The following is a 20,248-nucleotide window of genomic DNA, read 5'->3' as shown; positions in this document are numbered from 1 at the left end:
AGGAAGATGGTGACTTAAATGCATCCCTGCTGCTCTCTCTTCCAAGCTCCAATCCAACTCCCAACTGTCCCCACTGTTTTCAATCTTCTTCCTTTAATAATGAAGATACTTAGTGCTATAAAATTTCATTTGAATTTAGCGTTATCCATGTAACATAAGTTCTGGTATGAAGTTTTCTCTTCTATACTATGTCTTAGTTAGTTTGAATTTTCTTTTGATTACTTTTTTGATCCAAGGGTTAATAAGAGCAGTATTTCTTAAATTCCAAGTAGTTAAGTTTTTTGGTCATCCTTTCATTATTTACTTTTCAGAAATGAAGGACATTTGAACCTAAAATCTCTATACCCAGACAAACTAGCATCAAGGAGGGGGTGTGAAATTAAAAGCTTACAGGCATACAAATAATCAAAAAACTTATCACACACATTCTCTGAATTATTTAATTACATTCTCCATAAAAATGAAAAAGTAAAATAAAATAAAATAAAAATGAAAATGAAAAGCAATTCAGAAAAAAGGCAAGATTTGAAATTTTAGAAGTGGTGAGCAAAGGAGTCAGTATATTTTATAATTATCAAAATAATTATTGTATAACTATTAGTACATAAAATTAATACATGAAATAATTGTTGGTACCAAAAATTTATATCTAAAACTCCTGGATAATCTCAACATTTAAGGTATGAGAAGACTGAAAGAAGAAGGAAAGAACTGAAAACATGCCAGATTTCTTGTCCTGAAACGAAATGTGGAAACAAGGTTGCTACAAATTCTAACTAATTTGAAATGACTAGATAAATTTAGATATGTGCTTTAAAATGTAAGTGAAACCACTCAAAGAATAGGAATAGCATATTCAGCTTCCAAACCACCAGAGGAACAGAGATAAAGAAAATGTAATCAATGTATCAAAAAAACAAGAAAGGAATCAGAAATAGAGAAAGAAAAGGAAGGAAAGATGAAAGGGAGAGGAACATGAGAAAAATGAGAAGGAATGCTCGGCAAATGGAACTATAAAGTAAGATTTCAGGAACATATCCGAAGATGTTATTAATCACAAGAAATACAGCTGGGTTAAATTTCTCAATCAGATTGTGGGAGAATAAAATCCAGCTTTTTTTCATTGTAATAGGTTACCTGTAAGACAAAATAACTTTTGAAATATTTTTTAAAAATTTGAATTTTAAATTTCAAATAAAAATAAGTCAGAGAAAGACAAATACCATATGATTTCACTCATACATGGAATTAAAGAAATGAAACAAATGAACAAACAAAGTAAAAAGAGAGAACACCCTACCCTCCCACACCTGCCAAAAAAAAAAGACTCTTAAGTAAGGAGAACAAATTGGTGGTTGCCAGAGGGGAGGTGGGTGGGGGGAATGGGTGAAATAGATAACAGGGATTAAGAATGCCTTATCTTGATGAGCACTGAGAAATGTATAGAATTGTTGAATCACTATATTATACACCTGAAACTAATATAACACTGTATGTATGTTAGTTATACTTATTCTTCAATTTTTAAAAATTGGAAAAATTGAAAATAAAGGTTAAAAAGAGCAAACTAACATTAACAAAGAGAAAACAGGTAGAAAAATATTACTATTCTATAATAGGGAATTTAAAGCAAATAGTATTAATTTGAAAAGAGAAACATTTTATATGAATAAAAGTCTCACCCTAATGAAAGTACGTGAGTTTGAATCTTTTAATACCACAAAACATAGCTTTAAAATATATAAAGGATCTTAAGCTTCATGAAGCATAAAAATTTGATGGGAAACTTGTTTAAAATGCTGATTCTCAGGGTCTATCTCCATCTCTACCACCATTCTAGTGCAACTTAACATCACTTCTTACCTGATTTATACTAACATGCTCTCACCAGTTCAAAATTGCACTTAAAATGTTAAACCTGAGGAATTAAGTAAGATTGAGAGAAGGAATAGGGACTGGTTCAAGTTATGCAGTTAGACAATGGCAGATCTAAAACTAAGATCTAAGAGTTAGGAAAATTCACTTGTCAAAAACAGCATTGATTCAAATATACTTCACATCAAGACTGGTTTTTCTAGAGCTTAGATTTTGCTCACATCAGTTTCTGCACAGAGACTTTGTCTAGGCAAAGCTGACCAAGTGTGGGATGTCCATGAGTCAGAGAGCAGACAGACCTATCTGGGTGAGTCAGAAAATCACTAAAGGTTCCACCATGGATGAAAAAATAATGAAGCAGAGGGTAAATGTATGGCAGCTGGTAAATAATACAGACCAGACTCAAATCCATCCTACCAGACTGGGTGCGATCTGAAAGAAGATTATGGGCAGAGACTTTAGCAGACTTTTTCCTAGTCAGCCAGGTGGAAGGAAAAGCAACCAAGAGGAACAGGCAAAGTCACAGCAGATAAATGGATTATACATAGGACCAGGTGGAAGGTGGGGAGTATGGTGCTTAGGAAGACCATGGAGAGCAAACCACAAAGAATGGACTGAAAGGTAGAATATAGTCCTAGCAGCCTGGCAGTTCCCAAGTCCTTTAAAAACTAGGATAGCAGACCAGAAACCAACCCAGGAATTCAGGCATGGAAAGTGAGAACAGAAACCGTTTACACCCACACAGCTTACTAATGGCATTAATATGGTCTTCTTATTCTACAGTCTTCATCAGAATGACATTAATGTTCCAAGAAACTCTTGCCCAGGAAGATACACACTCAAACAGCTATAAAATTTAAATAATATCAAATTGTACATCTCTACAACAGGTAGTATCAAATGATAATTCACTTCTCAAGATTCTTTGAATCTTCCCACCTCAAAAACCCTCATCTTCCTATGTCCAGTCCTAAGCTATTATGTCAGGATTCTAATCCATCCTATTCAAGCCTGTATATTGCAAGACCTGCCTTAAAACCACATTCCAAAAATTCACAAATGTTCCAACCTTACCTTTCCACCTTAAGACACTGCTAACACTGTCAAGATAGTGTTCTCCTTACTGGGTTAGGGGGAAAATTCAGCTTTATCTTATTTACAAGTTGTCTGGTAAAATTTTTAAGGATCCAGCACTTGATAACGTTGGAACTCCAAAATTCATTGAAACCTTCACAGTGCCATTGGGCAAGACCCATCTTAACTTATTTCTCCCCAGATTTGCATTAAACATTCTTTTTTTTTTTTTTTTAAGATTTTATTTATTTATTTGACAGACGGAGACCACAAGTAGGCAGAGAAGCAGGCAGAGAGAGGAGGAAGCAGGCTCCCTGCTGAGCAGAGAGCCTGATGCTGGGCTCAATCCCAGGACCCTGGGATCACAACCTGAGCCTAAGGCAGAGGCTTCAACCCACTGAGCCACCCAGGTGCCCCTACATTAAACATTCTTAAATGAGAAGATAAGCAAAGACTAAAACTGGTTGTAGAAAGTCTAGTAAGGAAAAGACTCATCATAACTCATCCTAGTCCTTGTAACATTCCTGTCCTTCCAGGTAAAAACCCCAATAGGCAATAGATTCATTAGGCCCTTGGGGCAATAAATAACATAGTTATTCAGGTCTTCCCTGTACTACTAAATACTAAATTTTTAAGGATCCAGCGCTTGATACTAGCACTTAATACTATTTTGTATTAGGTGCTTCCCGAGACTCCATATTTTACATTTGTAGATGTGTGTTCTGCTTTTTTAAAGTGTCATTTTAGGTCAAAATAGTTGATACTTGTTTGACTTTTGTAAGGAAAATCAATGATACACCTGAACTTTTATGCCCCAGAAGTTTACTAAGGCACCTGCTACTTTTCATAAATCCTCAACCAGGACCACACTGACTTGGAGTTGAATCAGTCAATGGCCAATGACTTAGCCAGCCATAACTATGTTCTGTTAAAAAATGAAGTAAACTCTAAGACTAACTCATCCATCTACTTATTGTTTTAGCTCAGTAAAAGCTTATTTCCAAATGTTTTCGAAGTTCCTTATGTAGGACAGTAATTGGCAAACCATAGCCACAAATCAAATCCAGCCTGCTACCTACTTTTATAAATAAAATTTTGTTGGAACAAAGTCACATCCATTCATGTACATACTGTTTATGGTTACTTTGACATTAGAACAACCTAGCTGAATAGTAGTGACAGACACTGTATGCTCCACTCTTTCAGGGTTCCCAGACCCAATTCCAGTGGGGAGGGGGTTGTTCCCCCATACACAATACCAACCTGCCACTATCTACCAAGAGAGACCATCAGATTCCACAGGTTAAGGGTTAAGTGTTCAATCTTACAAGACTTCTCCCCATCCCTGACTTCAGACACCAGTCACAAGCCTCAGGCTGTTAACCTGTGCTTCTGACCAACGGGCTACACATTGGAGGTTCCAACAACTTCCTCGTTAGGTTCTATTAGTTTGCTATAGTGGCTCACAGAACTCAGAGTAACACACACATTTACCAGTTTATTAAAAGATATGACAAAGGATATGAATCCACGTCTAGGTGAAAAGATAACACAGGCAACTTATGGGGAACAGGGATGCCAACAGCAATGTGTGGGGAATGGGTGCAGAGCTCCCATGATCTCTGCAGGGGCGCCACTCTCCCCACATCTCCACGCATTCACCAACCAGTAAGCTCTCTGAACCCAGTCCTTTTGGGCTTTATGGAGGTTTCACTACATAGTCATGATTGAAGTCATTGACCATTGGCTGATTCAACCCCCCTGTCCCTCTCCCTTCCTCAGAGATCTGGGGGTGGGACTGAAAGTTCCAAACCTCTTGTCATAGGGTTGGTCCTCCTAGCACTTGGCACTCACCCTTGGGTCTTCATTAACATAATAACAGACACCTTTATTGCCCTTTTTAATAGGAAATTCCAAGGATTTAAGGAGCTATGAGCCAGAAACCATGAAGAATACCTAATATATATGAGAAATATGTGTGTGTGTATATTTAATTTTTAGTTTTATATAAATATATTTTTATATATAAAATGTTACATTATCCACCTACAGAATTCCAACCTATTGCTCTAAGGACACCTATTTTACTGGGTGCAATGGGTAGACTCTAATATGGCTCCCCCAGGATCTCCATTTCCTAGGGCTTATACCTTTCTGGAATCCTCTCTCCTTGACTATGATCAGAACCTGGGAATTGCTTCTAACCAATATGACAAAAGTGATGAGATGACACTCCTGTGATTGTTATATAAGATTTGTCTTAATAGCAGACTTACTCTAAAGATCGCCTTACTGACTTCATGAACTAAGCAACCATGTTGGGGAAATCCACATGGCAAGGAAGAGCAGGCAGTTGCTAAGAGCAGGGAACAGCTTCCAGCTGACAACTAGCAAGAAGCTGGAGGTCTCAGGCTACAACTACAAGGGAATGAATTCTTCCAAAAAACTGATGAGGTTAGAAACAAATTCTCCCCCATTAGAGCCTTCACATGAGAATGCAGCCTGCCAACACCTTGACTTCAACTTTGTGAAACCCTAAACTGAGGATCCCGTCAAGTTGTGCCCAGACTCTTGACCCACAACAAATGTGAGATAATAAATTTATGTTGTTTTTAAATCAGTAGGTCATGGGTAACTTGTCACACAGCAGTAAAAAACTAATTCATTCGGCTATTATTTAAGAGCTTTGAAAATTTCTGCCATTTACTCAGGAAGGTTACTGTCAATATCAGCCCCAATGATCAGGAAAGGGGAAAAGAACAATTAGAATTTCTAAACCTGAAATTAGCAAAATTTTCAAGATTCTTAAACTTTTATGCCCTACGGTATTTCCATTGATTTAAATGATAACGAGATCAATTCTTTATGGGGTTCATCAACTCTCCCTTATGAATTAGTGACTGGTCAATCCATGCATTAAGGATTATCACCTCTTTGGGACACCTCACTTGTTCAGTAGGATTATCACCTTTTTAGACTCTACAATATTGTGAACAAACACAGTCAAATATTACAGGGAGTACATGTAATACACCTAGTATAAAGTCAATAGGTATGAGTAGCCTTTCCTTAACATCATCCTAAACAACACTAACATGACCTGAGACCTTGAACTTTTGTAACTGAACTTTCATAGAAATGGAAATCGAAGAGAACTAGGGAAGAAATGCAATCTATTTGGAGGCTGAGTCACTTTCACCAATAACACAATTAGACACTACTTCTCTTTTGCTTTAGAGCTACCTAATTTTCTTAATATTCCAAATTTTATTGCCTGGCACTGGACCATTCTTGATGAGTACTGACAAAATGTTAGATCACTATTTCAGCCCTATTTTGGCCAAAGACCATTCATAGGTGTCTCCTAATGACTGCCATTGATTTTAGTATATGTGCTGCCGAAGCAAGCACCAATGACTGCCATTGAATTTGCAGCATAAAAGCCTCTGGCTGCTACCTGCAAATTGCATAGGTACTTGTTATCTTGGTAAACTGATTCCTGCCTTCAGGATAATCCTTGATATCACTTAGAATCCATTTTGGTATGTCAGTTTACCCTCCAGGAACTGTTACCTTCTAAGAACTGTTGATAGATAATATATTTTAAAGAGAAAGTGAGTCTTAATTTGAGAACCCAAATTCTAACTCTCAGAGGGTACTTTGAATTCTTTTCTTCCCTTTTTATACTTCTTCATTTCATACCATACAAGCAATTCCCAAAACAGAGAACATCCTGAATGCTGTAGTTCAGAGAATACAGAAGAGTTAGACAATACCAACACAGCCATAGAACTCCTTGTCTGGTAGGTTCATGAAATCTGAAGGTGGTGGATCAGAATAGGGCCACTTTGGATATAATACTGGCCTCTTGAGAGTAAACATGTACTATTTTAGGGGGGAAATGTTGCACTTAGATCCTTGCAGGTCTCTCTGGGGTCTTTAATGTTATTCCAAATAACTAGCAAATAAATAGTCATAAATTTAGGTAGTATGGCTAATCATCTGGTTCTGTGGGCTCTTTAGATTTGGGATAAGTTCTATTCTCTTGGTGTAAATTGGGAACCACTGGCTTCTGGCTAGGAAGTGGACAATGAACTCTGATCATAGTATTGCTCCATATTGCTGCAATGTTTAAAGGTGTGATCTCTAGGGTCTAAAATTCTGCTGTAAAACTACTGTCAAACAATCCATCCATGTGTCTTACTTGTGATGTTCACCACAGGAATAACCAAAAAGAAGAGGAAAACCTGATAGGCACAGAGGGTAAAAGACCCCCCGCCAATCCTGATTGGTCAAATGCCCAGATGTTGATGGGTCTAGCTTTTAGCTCAGGCTTAATAATGACCACAAGGTGGGACACTGAGAGACAAAATCTTCTACAACCAAACAGCTTACTGTCAACATCAACATGACTTTACTATTCTCCAATATTCACTAACATGGCTTTACTATTTCTAGAAACTCTTACCCAGGAAGATAAAAGTCACAAATCATCTGTTTTGTTCATTTTAGGAACTCCCCCCCCCCCCGCCAAAAGACATTTAAATGAATATCAAATGGCTCGACTCTTCAATAGATAGCATCAAAATAAAGTTTATCTCCAAGATTCTTTGAATCCTCAGCTTCAAAATTCTTGCCTTACTACATTTTCCACTTTTACACTATTATATCGTGATCCTTACTCAACCCTAATCAAACCCTGAGATTGAAAGACCTGCATTAAACTAGACTCGAAAACCTCATAAATACCATAACTTGCCCTCCCCACCCTGAAATGCTACTAAGACTCTCTCAAAGTAATGTTCTCCCTTACTACAACAATATTAAACTCAACTTTGTTTTGGTGTTATTTTTGAGAGGTCACTCACAGTTTAACAATGACCAATTAGGGGACCTGAGGAATAGGGAGGGTCTTGATTAAATATTCAGAAATGACAGTAAACTCTAGAAGAACAAGCTACAAGGCCATGTGGACCCATAGATTGAGGAGCCCTTTTATTTGTCCTATCAAAATCCTGTTCCAAGCATCTGGAATAACACTGAGCCTACACAGAGCAGTTATTTCCAGCTATAAGGAATTTGGGAAAGGACTTCAGGGACAGCAAGGTAGACAGGTGATTAAAATGTATGCCACTGGAGAGGGACAAGGACAACAGAAGTTAACTGGAGTATATAAATCTTATCCTTAAGTGCACATTTAAATGCTGGAAACTTAGAATCTTGTTTTGAAGCTGGTTTAGGGCAATTCAGGAAGGAAAGGGCCCAAGAGAACTCTTATCTGTATCTCATTCATGGGATAAGTTCTTCCATCTCTCTGTGCCCCGGTTTTTACCCTGTGCAAAGTACAAATGGTAATTACTTTAGTCTCTTTGTTATTTATCCCCTTGTTCCTTTGCTTTGCTCTACTGTATTTTATTTCTCCTTCTTCTTTTATCCCCCTCTTTTCAAATTTGCCATATTTACTTCATCTTTTGTCACAGAAACATGTCTGCAACCACTCACTAGACGAAAGAACTGGAAATTGGGGAAAAAAGTGTAATATTCAAATAAGAATTTGTTGAAAGAACTAACACGATTAAGTCATTTTTCCTCTGCCTATGTTTCAATATGTGTCATAGCAGGTAAAAAGATCACCATAATCTGTAAACACTACACATTTTCCAGCCAACTTTCAACTATCCAGAGGCTGATTATTCAGCTTTCTTACTTTGATCCTTGAGAGGAAAACTGGCATGATGTAGAAGAAAGAATGCTAGCCAAGCTTGATAAGCCTTGGCTTTTTCACTTATTAGCTTTGAGCCCTTGGGCTAGCTACTGAACCATTCTGAAGCTCAATTTCCTTGCTGGTCAAAAAAGACTATTCACGCCACTGTGTTGTGAAGATAATTTCTGTCTGCAAAGTCCCTGATGGATAAATGGTAGTGGCTATTATAATCCCAGTGTAATAAATATTTACGGATTATTACTGGCATCCTCATTGTAAAAAAAAAAAAAAAAAAAAAAATGGAGACTGGGAAATCTGCTAGACTGGACTAACAGAACCATTGTGAAGTTTAAGAAAGTTCTTTGTAGGGGCGCCTGGGTGGCTCAGAGGGTTAAAGCCTCTGCCTTGGCTCAGGTCATGATCCCAGGGTCCTGGGATCCAGCCCCACATCAGGCTCTCTGCTCAGCAGGGAGCCTGCTTCCTCCTCTCTCTGACTGCCTCTCTGCCTACTTGTAATCTCTGTCTATCAAATAAATAAATTAAATCTTTAAAAAAAAGTTCTTTGTAAACTATAAAACAAATTGTAGAAGTCAAACGAGGCTCTGCATTCTTTCCCTTCTGTGTATGTTTAAATTTTTTATTGTTCATTTGTAGCTTCAAAGAAAATGAACTTCAAATCAGGCAGTAATTTTCCATAACTAATCATGAGTGGGAGTTGAAACTATTGCTTCAAATGAGATTTGAACTATCCATGAATCTGGCCCCTTTGTGTCATGCATCACCCCACCATTTTCAGTGAAAATGGACATTCCTTTCTTTCCACTTCCTTTTCCTTCCTGTAAGGTGCTATGGAAACAGGAAGGCCTTGAGTTCAGATACTCCTGACTCTATGTTAAAACAAAGAAATTAATATCTACTGCATAGAAAAAAATGAAACCACTTTCATAAAGCTCATAGTAGCCAAAAGATTGACTTTTCTCCATCCTGAGGACTTACAACTTAAAGCAACCTCAGTGCGCACATCTTTCCTTGATTTCTGATACCCCATGCCTCAAGTTTTAATCACATCTAACAAACCTACTTTCAAACTATGACTCTTCCACTAAATTATTCAACCTCAGTTTCCTCTTCTATAAAATTGGGATAATAATAGAACCAAGCTCAACAGAACCTCCTCTCATCTGAGGAGGAGAACAGACGAGAAAGCGCATGCAAATCCTTAACCTGGTATCTGGCACATAATAAATTTTAGTCAGCAGACCTATAGTAATAGCAACAGCATTTGAGATATATTCTAATTTTCACCCTAACGAACACTACTGTGGGTCAGTAGCAAAGCTATTGGGATAGTTTGCCACTTTTTCTTCTTAGGTTTCCTTGGCTCTATTTCTCTCGCGCGCTTCCCAGGGCAGGTCTGTTTCAATTCAGCTGCTGGCTGGAACATCTGGCAGGGTGCCCACCCTGACGTTTTCTGTTTGTGGAGCCAACAGGGTGGGGAGGTAGGGGGTTTGATCATCTTGACCACTGAGACATTGGAATCTGTTGAGTTAAACATAGCTCTACTGTTACCATCCCCTCCCTTTTTCTCTCCCTCCCTGTGAATGAATCTGGAAAGAATGAACCTGAAGTCTATCTTGAACAACTATAAAACCTTTATGGTACGTGGGCTGTTCCTCGAGAAGTAGGGCATTAGCCTCCCTGTTCGTTCCTGGAGTAAATATAATGCGTCAGCATATTCCCTAACACGAGGTCAATGTCTGAGGGAGCAGTGCTCTCTGTGCCTGGCACCTGCTGGTGTGGAGCGGTCAGCTGGCAGCAATACACCACAATCAGCTTTGATAACTCCAACAAGTACAGAGCTCAGTGCTCCAGTGCCTTTTAATTCACCAAGTAATAGTTATCCTGGGACAGAAACATCTCCAAGACTCTACACTTTTGCTCAACCCCCTAAACTTACAGAATCCTATAAAAATCCTATATTCTTCTGTAAGAAAATAGGATATAATATATACATGTGTGTGACAGAATGTGTTATATAGTACCTAGGTATCCAGCATTAAAATTACACTTAATTTTCTAAGTTATCTCTACGAGAAAAACCCAAAGTAGAACTTGTCTCTTTCATGGACTTGCACACTAATTCTTGACTCAGGATTTAGAGTTGCCCTGCTATCTTGTTTGATGTCATCCATAAAATGCTGTCTCCCTAATGGCAACAGTCTGTCTGGAGACCCTCAGCCTTGGATTTATTACAGGTGCCATCTGTAAAGAATCTATGCGCCATACCCTAACTAGTACCTGTTTACCTGAAACTTCTCAAGTTGTAGCACCAGATCTGTAACCCTTTCGGATTCTACAGAAGGGGCGAGGGAAAGCATAATTCATTTTACTGGAAGTCACCATTATTCTTCCTTCTGTCTTTATCCTGTGACAACCAAACAATCATGTCCTATTTCCAGTAAGTAACTTTTCTCCAGTCAGGGCTTCAGAAGCCTCTCTGGCCACAGAGTCCTCTATGACTCCTTATCTCTATGGCACATTCTTGTACTTTCATTTGGGCTCTATTGTAGAATCAATGAGTCCATATTCTGGGCAGAACTGTTCATTGCTTACAAGCATCAGGCCACCAATAGCTGGTGACAGTGAACAACCAGCCAGGGATAATGATGGATACACTTACCCTTGCTTTCATGACATAACCTTGGGAGGTGAGTTCAAGAGTGCTAGCTCCATTTTATTAAAATGATTATGAAATTAAGAGGTTCAGTCTCTTATTTTTGGTCACCTAGTTAGTCTAAAAACAGTGCTGTAATCTGTACTAAAATGAGGACAGAAGAGAGAATCTCAGAAAAATTTCAAAGCCATAGGAGGAGGAGGAAGTAAAATCACACCTTTGGTTGGCAAAGATAACAAGTACATTGAACATTGTATATCAACAAACAAATTTTTTTAAAGATTTTATTTATTTGAAAGGCAAAGCATGGGGGTAGGGATAGAGAAGCAGCTCTCTACTGACAAGGGAGCCCGATGCGGGGCTTGATCCCAAGACCCCAGGATCATGACCTGAGCAGAAGGCAGATGCTTAACTGACTGAGCCACTCAGGTGCCCTGAAAAAAGTTGCTGGGTTTTTTTTTTTTTATTTCAATCCCCAATTACAATCCAAAATTAATCTGTGGTAGATTTGGTTACAATTCCTTTCTGAGATGAGAGAGAACTGGGCTGGGTACTAATTTAGTCATCAAATATTTTCCATGAATAAGCCAAACCTGAACCTATGAGTGTATTTCCTCTAAGCACAAGTTCATCATAAATCTTAATCCAATCCATGGAGTCAGATTCTATAGTTTTATATTTTTATTGTGAACAACAACTCTGAAATGGAAAAAAAAGTTATATTTTTGTACTTTTTAATGCATTTTACTTTATATAATATTTTTCTAAATGCATAATTATTATATAAATTTAATACTATATTGAAAAGTACAAAAAAGAACAAAAGTTATATTTATTTCCACCATGTAGAGGCAACTGATAAGATTTTGCTGTCTTTTTTTTACATGTAAACACACAACTTTTTTTAAATTTGGAGCACACTATTCATACCTTGGAAATGTGCTTTTTTCATCTGCTAAAAACACATGCTAAATATGCTAAAAACATTTTTCATTTAATGATATTTTTCTAAAAGATTATTTTAAATACCCACAGGATAGTTATATTAATATAGCACCTCCTTCCTTTGTGTTTCTCTGACATGCTATTTGTATTCTTCCAAAGGTTACAAGCAACCATATGTCAAGATTTAAATAAATTCTTAATCCAGTATGTTCCAAACCTCCAAGTATAAAAGTTCCAACACTGAAAATAATATGGATTTTGGCACACTCCCACTACCAAATCCACCAGTTTAGCAACGTTTGTATACCCATATTCTGCCTTCTTTGTACCATAAAGCATGAACTGACCCTAAGACCAACCCTTTCGCTTGTGCCCTGGATCTCAACTCCTAAGTACTGATCAAAGACTTCACTCTTATAATTGTCGCCTTTTACCCGCATCATCATTTTTCTCCCTCTTACCATCACATTCAAACACGTAATATTTCTCATCTTTTTTTTTTAAGTTCTTTTTACTGAAGTAATCTTCACACCCAACATGAGGCTCGAACTCATGACCCTGAGATCAAGAGTTGCAGGCCCTTCAAATGAGTCAGCCAGGTGCCCCTTACTCTCACCTTTAAAAACTCTCCCTTGACCTTCAGTCTCCCTCCAGCTTCCACCTCATTCCTCTGTACCCTTGTTCACTGTTTCCAATTCTACTCCTTGCATTCTCTCTGAAACAACAGAATCAGGCTTCACTCCCACCACATCAAAATGCCTCTGTCAGTTCAGCAGTGACCTCCACATTACCTAACCCAGTGATCCCTTCTCATTCCTTATCTTAGTCTCCCAGCAGCATTTTACATAGCAGATCACTTTCTCCTTCTTGAAACAGTTTCTTCGTTTGACTTGCAGGACACAACACTCGCCTTCCCTCACTGTCAGTTCCTACTCAGTCTCCTTTGCTGGTTCGTCTCAGCTTCCTGATCTCTAAACACTGTAGGGGAGCAGGAAGCGGGATGCTTCCTTTCTCCATCTACACTCACTCTGTAGATCAGTAATTTTCAACTCTTGTTTATGGTAGAATGGCTTGGAGAGCTTTCAAAAACCCCAGAGTTATGATCTAGTCGATCTAGGATGGGGCCCAGTCATCCTTACATGTTTTAAGCACTCATGGTGATTCTAATGTATAGCCCAGGTTAAGAATTTATGGCCTGGGCCCTATGTGATCTCATTCAGTCCCACAGCTTTAAATACTATCAATACAATGACAATTCCCAATTCAATCAGTACAGAGACAATTATCCTGTACTCCAGATTCAAATAACCTAACTACCATTTTGTCATCTCCATTTGGATGTTTACTAGGCATCTCAAACTTCACATGCCTAAAACCAAACTCTTGGTTTCCTTCCACCCAAACTTGCTCCTTTGTAGTCCTCTGTATCTCAGAAAAGAACAACCTTGGGGCGCCTGGATGACTCAGGTTAAAGCCTCTGCCTTCGGCTCAGATCATGGTCTCAGGGTCCTGGGATCAAGTCCCGCATCGGGCTCTCTGCTCAGCAGGGAGCCTGCTTCCTCCTCTCTCTGCCTGCTTCTCTGTGATCTCTGTCTGTCAAATAAATAAATAAAATCTTTTAAAAAAAAAAAAAAAAGAAAGAAAATAACAACCTCCATCTTACTGTTGTCCAATACAAAACATTGGAGTCATCCTTGAAACCTCTCTTTCTCTCACATTGCATTTCAATCCATCAGTAAATCTGGTGGATCCTGTATTTCAAACTATACCCAGGATCTAACCACTTCTCACCAATTCTGTCACTACCAGCCTGACCCAAGTCACTCTCACATCTGGTCTGAATTCTGCTGTAGATTCCTCCTTAACGAGTCTCACTGCTTTTGTCCTTGTTCCCCTCCAGCCATTTCTCAACACAGTAGTCAGAATGATGCTTTAAAAAAGGAATGCCAGTTGTGTCATTCCTTTGCTCCGAACCCTCCAGCGGCTTCCCATCCCACTCAGAATAAAAGCCAGAAGTCTTTCTGTCACTGCTGTTGCCTGACTCCCTGTGCTTCCCCAAGCTCATCTTCTGTGACTTTGCAGCTTATTCACTCTGATCCAGCCGCTGGCATCTTCGGTAATCCTTAGACAAATAAAGCATATGCCCACCTGAGGGCTTTTGCATTTGCTGTTCTCTTCACTTGGATTGTTCTCCCTTCAGATCTCCCAGGCCCCTTTTCCCTCACACTCCTAACGATCCTGTGCAAATGTTACCTTATAAAAGAGAATTTCCCTCACCAGCCAGTACCTCACCACTGCCAGCCTCCATTCATGCCCAGTGCTCTAGTTTTTCTCAGAACATCTCTCACCACTGACATACACACATATTTTATATACTCATTGTCTATCTTCCCACACAGGACTATGAGCCCCGTAGGTTTGTCAGTTTTGCTTACTGCTAAATACTCCTGGTATTTAGATGCAATACCCTCTCCTTGTATCCCCAAATCATCCTTATTTTTATCATTCCCTTCATCTTAGGGCAATTCAACTATCAAATAATGTATACTTACACTATCATCACTAAGCTCAATTATTGTACTCAAGGCAAATCAATGCCAACGAAGAAACAGAGATCTGATGAGAAGAGGAATTTCAAAGATACAACCAACAGCTAAACCTAGAATCAAATAGAAAATGAAAAGCATCTTTCCCACCACTTAACTTCCCATCCTTATTTCCATGCCACACTAAAACTATCATACTGCACTTTTTTTTTTTTTTTTGGAAATATTTTATTTATTTATTTGACAGAGAGAGATCACAGATAGGCAGAGAGAAAAAGATCGATGCGGGGCTCGATTCCAGGACCCTGGGATCATGACCTGAGTCGAAGGCAGAGGCTTCAACCCACGGAGCCACCCAGGTGCCCCTCATACTGCACTCTTAATGCCCCCTTGAGTTTGCCTTTTATTGTTCCCAATAACAGATAGGAAAATTGAGGCAGAGACCAAGAGGAGAGAACTGCCCCAAAAAACTGACAGAGAAGTGCAGTTCTGAGGTGATTTATGGTCATGATTAAATGCACAGAGACACGGAGTAACGGGGAATAAAGAGGAGACAGTTTTGTATCGAAGAACCTGACTTTTATCTCCAGTCGTTTTAGCTATTTAGTATGTGCGAAGGAGAAGGATCCCGAAAAACATATCAAGCTGGCCTACAAGCCCCAGATCTGAGGACCCGAGGATTTTTTTTTTAACCATTCAAGTTCTGTCCATTTGCTATAAGCAGCAAATCTGGCTCTGAGCCCAACTCCTATAACAGAAGATTAACATGATAACCAGTTCCACTACTTTCCCTCCCCAAAGACTCATCCTTAACTTCCTTTTGCTAAATCACAAAGTGTGTTTTTCATTTGCAGGGAAAATGGAGGCGGTGGGGAGGCGGGGTGGAGAGAAGATGTAGTTTCTTATAACCACCCCCCCTAATTCAAAAAAAGACTCAGCTTAAAAAAACAAACTTAAGCAATAGTCATTTTTCAGTTCTTCTATTAAAAAAGTAGAATAATTTACTTTTTATTACAGAGAAAAGTTTTTGTTTCTTTAAACACCACTTGAAATAGTTTCAAAGTGTTGGGAAATCAGTACATGAATCAAAGACATATCCAAGGAATCCTGTAAATTTTAGTGAAATCCCGTTTGCCACAGATTTGGAGCATTTTCCCCTCTGTCCTTTTGAACTTGTTTCTGTTATGCTGCTCTTGCAAAATACCCTTATATATACTTTAAAACCTCTGACAGTGCAGTTCTCTTCATAGCTCACTTGCAAATCATTTGGTCTAGCTGGGATAGGCAGGTGGGTAGGGAAGGGAGCTGGGTAATCTTCATTATCAGAATTGCTCCATTTTCTCCAGGATTCTGAAAAGAGCCTTGCAGACCCAGAGATCGTGGCCTTATTTGTAAGACGATCCAAATCGAACATAAACTCTAGGAACTACACATGCCAAAATACAGACTACATAGTCATAGGCCTCCAAACCTCACTGGCCTGTAAGAAATGATGTAAATAGGACTAGTAACCATGATTGCACAGAAAATATGTAAGTAGGGGACAGGGGAAGGGAATAGGCTCTAAGAAAATAGATCCTGTTTTGACCTCAATTTCTATTTTAACATTGTAAACCATGGAGTTTTTATCACCTAATCCCAGCCTACAGCTGATGGTTAATCTTGGCCACCCAAGAAGACATCTTAGAAACATAACAAAATATATTGTTACCAAATGGTCTCATAAGATTTGGTAGTGTGTGTGTACACTTGTGGGACTAGACTGCTTAGTTCCTAAATATCAAGACTATCCTTAACCCATCCGGAGACTTGTCAGCACTACTTAAGAAGGTCCTTGGGGCCTAATCCCAAATTCAAGATCCTTTTCCCTCTTTGAAATCCAAAAGGGTAGCTAATGTCATTTATCTAGAAAATATATGGCCAACAGTTAAAACTTGGCATGATGTCAGCTCAAGTATTCCATTACCAGGCCCAGAAAAAGTCCTTTGGAGAGGAAAAGGCACCTGGAGGCTCTTCTATTTTGCCTCAGTTCAATTCTTTAGGTGTTTATTGAGTTCAATAAATGCACAGTTCTAGGCGTATTGACTTTTTTTTTCTCAACACCATAACCTTATGTTGACAAAGGGTTTGACAAACAAAACATATGTAACCATCTTGACGGCTGAAGTCTAACACCGGGAACCTCTAATGTTCCTCAAAGTTCTGAGCTCTAGGCATCCTAAAGGCTTCTGGCCTCCTGCTAGCATTACAGTCATTACCTTAAAATTAGCAGGCCTTTTGGCAAAGTCTGAGGATCCTTTCGTTTGGTGAAGCTACATTTAACAAAACTATCTATACACCAGGATGGTCGAAAGTCTCAAGCCAAAACCCAAGTGACAAAAGTGGCAAGCCAAAACCCAAGTGACTCTCCCTTCAGACATCACTGAAGGACGCTAACTAGAGACCCTTTTCCTAGGGCCATTGACAGGTGCTTTACTGAGCATTCAGCCTATGTGAACTCCACACACACAAACACCTTAGGCAAATTGTAAGTGTATCGGAAGCTTACCTTCCCCAGACTCTCAGCACAGATGACACAGGGTTCTCTGAACTCCTACACAGATTGCTGTCCATGAGCTCTCCAGTTACTGTGGGTTTATGATGCCTGCCCAATTAGATGCCTCCGACACAAATGCGGACTGTGCTATCACTTCCTCCCAAAAAGAAGCGCCTGGGGACAGGCTGAGTATACAGCAGGTATACCTTTGTTCTGGGTCGGGGAATGAGTGAGTGAATGAATGAGGCAAGTGAGCAAAAGACCACAGCATACATTCTTTCCTCTCTAACAAGAGGTTTTCTCTGACTATCCACTACAGCTTTTCCTTCTTTAACTTTACATTTTTCTCTTCAGGGAATCGGGAAATTCGACAACTCTTTTTCCCTCATATTTTTTCTTTTACCTTCACATTCCCAATTTTATTTTGTAGTCAGGATCTGTGATTTCTCATCTCACCATGTTATCACTCCACATGGATAGAGTGTGGGCCTCTCTTTCCAAGTGGCCCTCACAGCACACCGGGGGAGCTTCTTTCCACTGTTCCTCTCCTCATGGTGGCCTTTTTCACCCATTTTCTGATTGCATGCCCAGGCCTCTCACATCTGAATTAATTTGCCTTACTTATTTGCACTTATCAATATGGTAACGTGACCCTAAAAACCCCTCCCAAACCAACAAAGGTAATCTCCCTGTCACTGCTATAGAAAAACACTCTTAAAAGAGTACAAAACTGGGTTTCAAAGCATGATAGGATTGCACACAGTACAAAAAGGAAAAGGAAGCTCAAATCCTCTGAGATAATATAGAGACGGCCTCAGGAAAAGAAGATCACCTACATTGCTACCTATCTTCTAGGTCCTATATCATTTTCCATATCTTTGATAATGTAAGAATATAACTTCTATAATGGAAAATAAATGTACTTGAATGCTACTCAGAACATCAACTAAACAAGAAGATTCATTTTTTTCTCATTTCTAATTCTATCACTATGCATGTCGTGAATGATCAAATACCAGGGAATTTATAAAGGTCTTAGAAATTCTTTCAGGTCATGGATCTGCTCGCTGAAGGTGAAGAAAAGAGAGAACAGAACCTGGAGTTTTTACCATTTCAAACGCTACTTATCCTAGGGCAAAAGGCTCCATCTTCTCATTTCCTAGTAGATAATCCATATTTTTGGATTCCCCCAACTCAGTTTTTCTTAACAACCACAGCTGGGGATGAGTTTCACTGCTGGGGACAGGCAGTGGTCTCAGCTGGGGCAGTAGACGAGCTGGGTGTAAGATTCAGCTCTGACACTTGGGTCGTATGCAGCTAATCAGAGCTCCCTGAGCAGTAGTTTCTTCATTTGTGAAGTGAAGCTTTATGAGGTTGCTGGGAGGACAAAATGGAATAAATATGTGAAGATGCATCATAAGCTACTTGTTAAAGGAACACTGAGTATTTATTGAATGCTTAGTATGTTACGATCTCTATGCTAAGAACTCCACATACATACTCTGAATGTCAGCATTACTTAAGAAAGGCTTTGGGGCTTACCTCAAATTCAAGATCCTTTTTCCCCTTTGAAGTCTGATTGAGGAGCCATTGCATTTATCTAAGAAGTATTTGAGTAATAGTTAAGACTTCATTTTACAGAATAGGAAACTGAGTCTGAGGTAAGTTATTTACTTTATCCCAAGTCGCACAGCTAGCACAGCTCAAAGCCCTCGATCAAACCAGGTCTGTCTTCTGACCCCAACTGACCCCAAGTTTTTAGCTACTATCTCATTTTTTATTACAGAATTCCTTTAACTGCTCTGAAATACCAAGTGGTGAGATGCCATGAAAACTCTTTGTTCTTTTCTTCTTCCAAAGTAATTATGAGGAACCAAATTGGGAACAGGCATGAAGACACTGGGTAAACTATAAAGGGCTAAAGAGAAGTAGGTTACTTCAGTTACTCACCTCTCTCCAGCAATAAAAGGGTGTGGCTATGCTGTTTGATAGGGTTTATTATGTTAAAGCAAGTGTATTGAGTGAACAGTACTCATTCCTGTTTATAGAAAGCCCAAGAATGACCAGGGGAATTTCCTATTTATATGTGAGCCATGGATTACTTCATGTTTTATATAGTTAAGTTATAGTCATCGGTTTTTTGTTGTTGCTTTTTTTTAAATCTAGAATTTCCTGCAGCTGGCGATTCCAATGCTGCAAGGCCTAAACCACCTCCACGCCAGACAGACTGGGGTGTACCTAACACCTCTCTTTCCAGACTCTGCTGGGCCCCAGCACTGGCTATTTTTAAACCAAATCCTAAGTCCCCACAAAACAAGAAGGAGATAATGTAACTTTATTACTTTTACATTTCAAAAGTCCTTTATCATTGGCTACACCTAGGAATGCTGAGGTTATCAGGAGAAGGTGCTTTGGCTTCATTTTATAAGAAGAAAAATAAAAAGGAGAAAGAACAAGGCATTCGTCTAGGCTTATAGGTAGAATGTGCTGGAGTTGAGACAAATTCAGGATCTCCGAATGCCCCCATTTTGCACTCGCAGATACTTATCTACTTTGCCATGATTCTATCTTCGTTGCTATGCCACCTCTCTCAAAAGTATCTACATCTATTCAATTCTACTCAATTCAACAGAAAGTTATTGAAAATCAGTTTTATACCAGGCATGTTGTAGGTGCTGGAAATTGAAAGAGGAAAAGACAGTCTCTGGACTGAAAGTACTTCCAATCTAGAAAAGGGACAGACATGCCTGGCTACCAGGCAATTGACTGTAGTATAGTGAACTAGAGGGCTATTTTAAAATCTTTCCGATGATGGAATGAAAGGCTTGCTACCAACCAGAGGAGTTTTAGACATCAGCTGGCAGCTGAGGAGTTCTCTGGTGAGAGCGTGATGG

Source organism: Mustela lutreola, chromosome 11 (genome assembly GCF_030435805.1).
Source record: "Mustela lutreola isolate mMusLut2 chromosome 11, mMusLut2.pri, whole genome shotgun sequence".
In the NCBI taxonomy this organism is placed as follows: Eukaryota; Metazoa; Chordata; class Mammalia; order Carnivora; family Mustelidae; genus Mustela; species Mustela lutreola.
Note: the sequence above shows the minus strand (reverse complement) of the source record.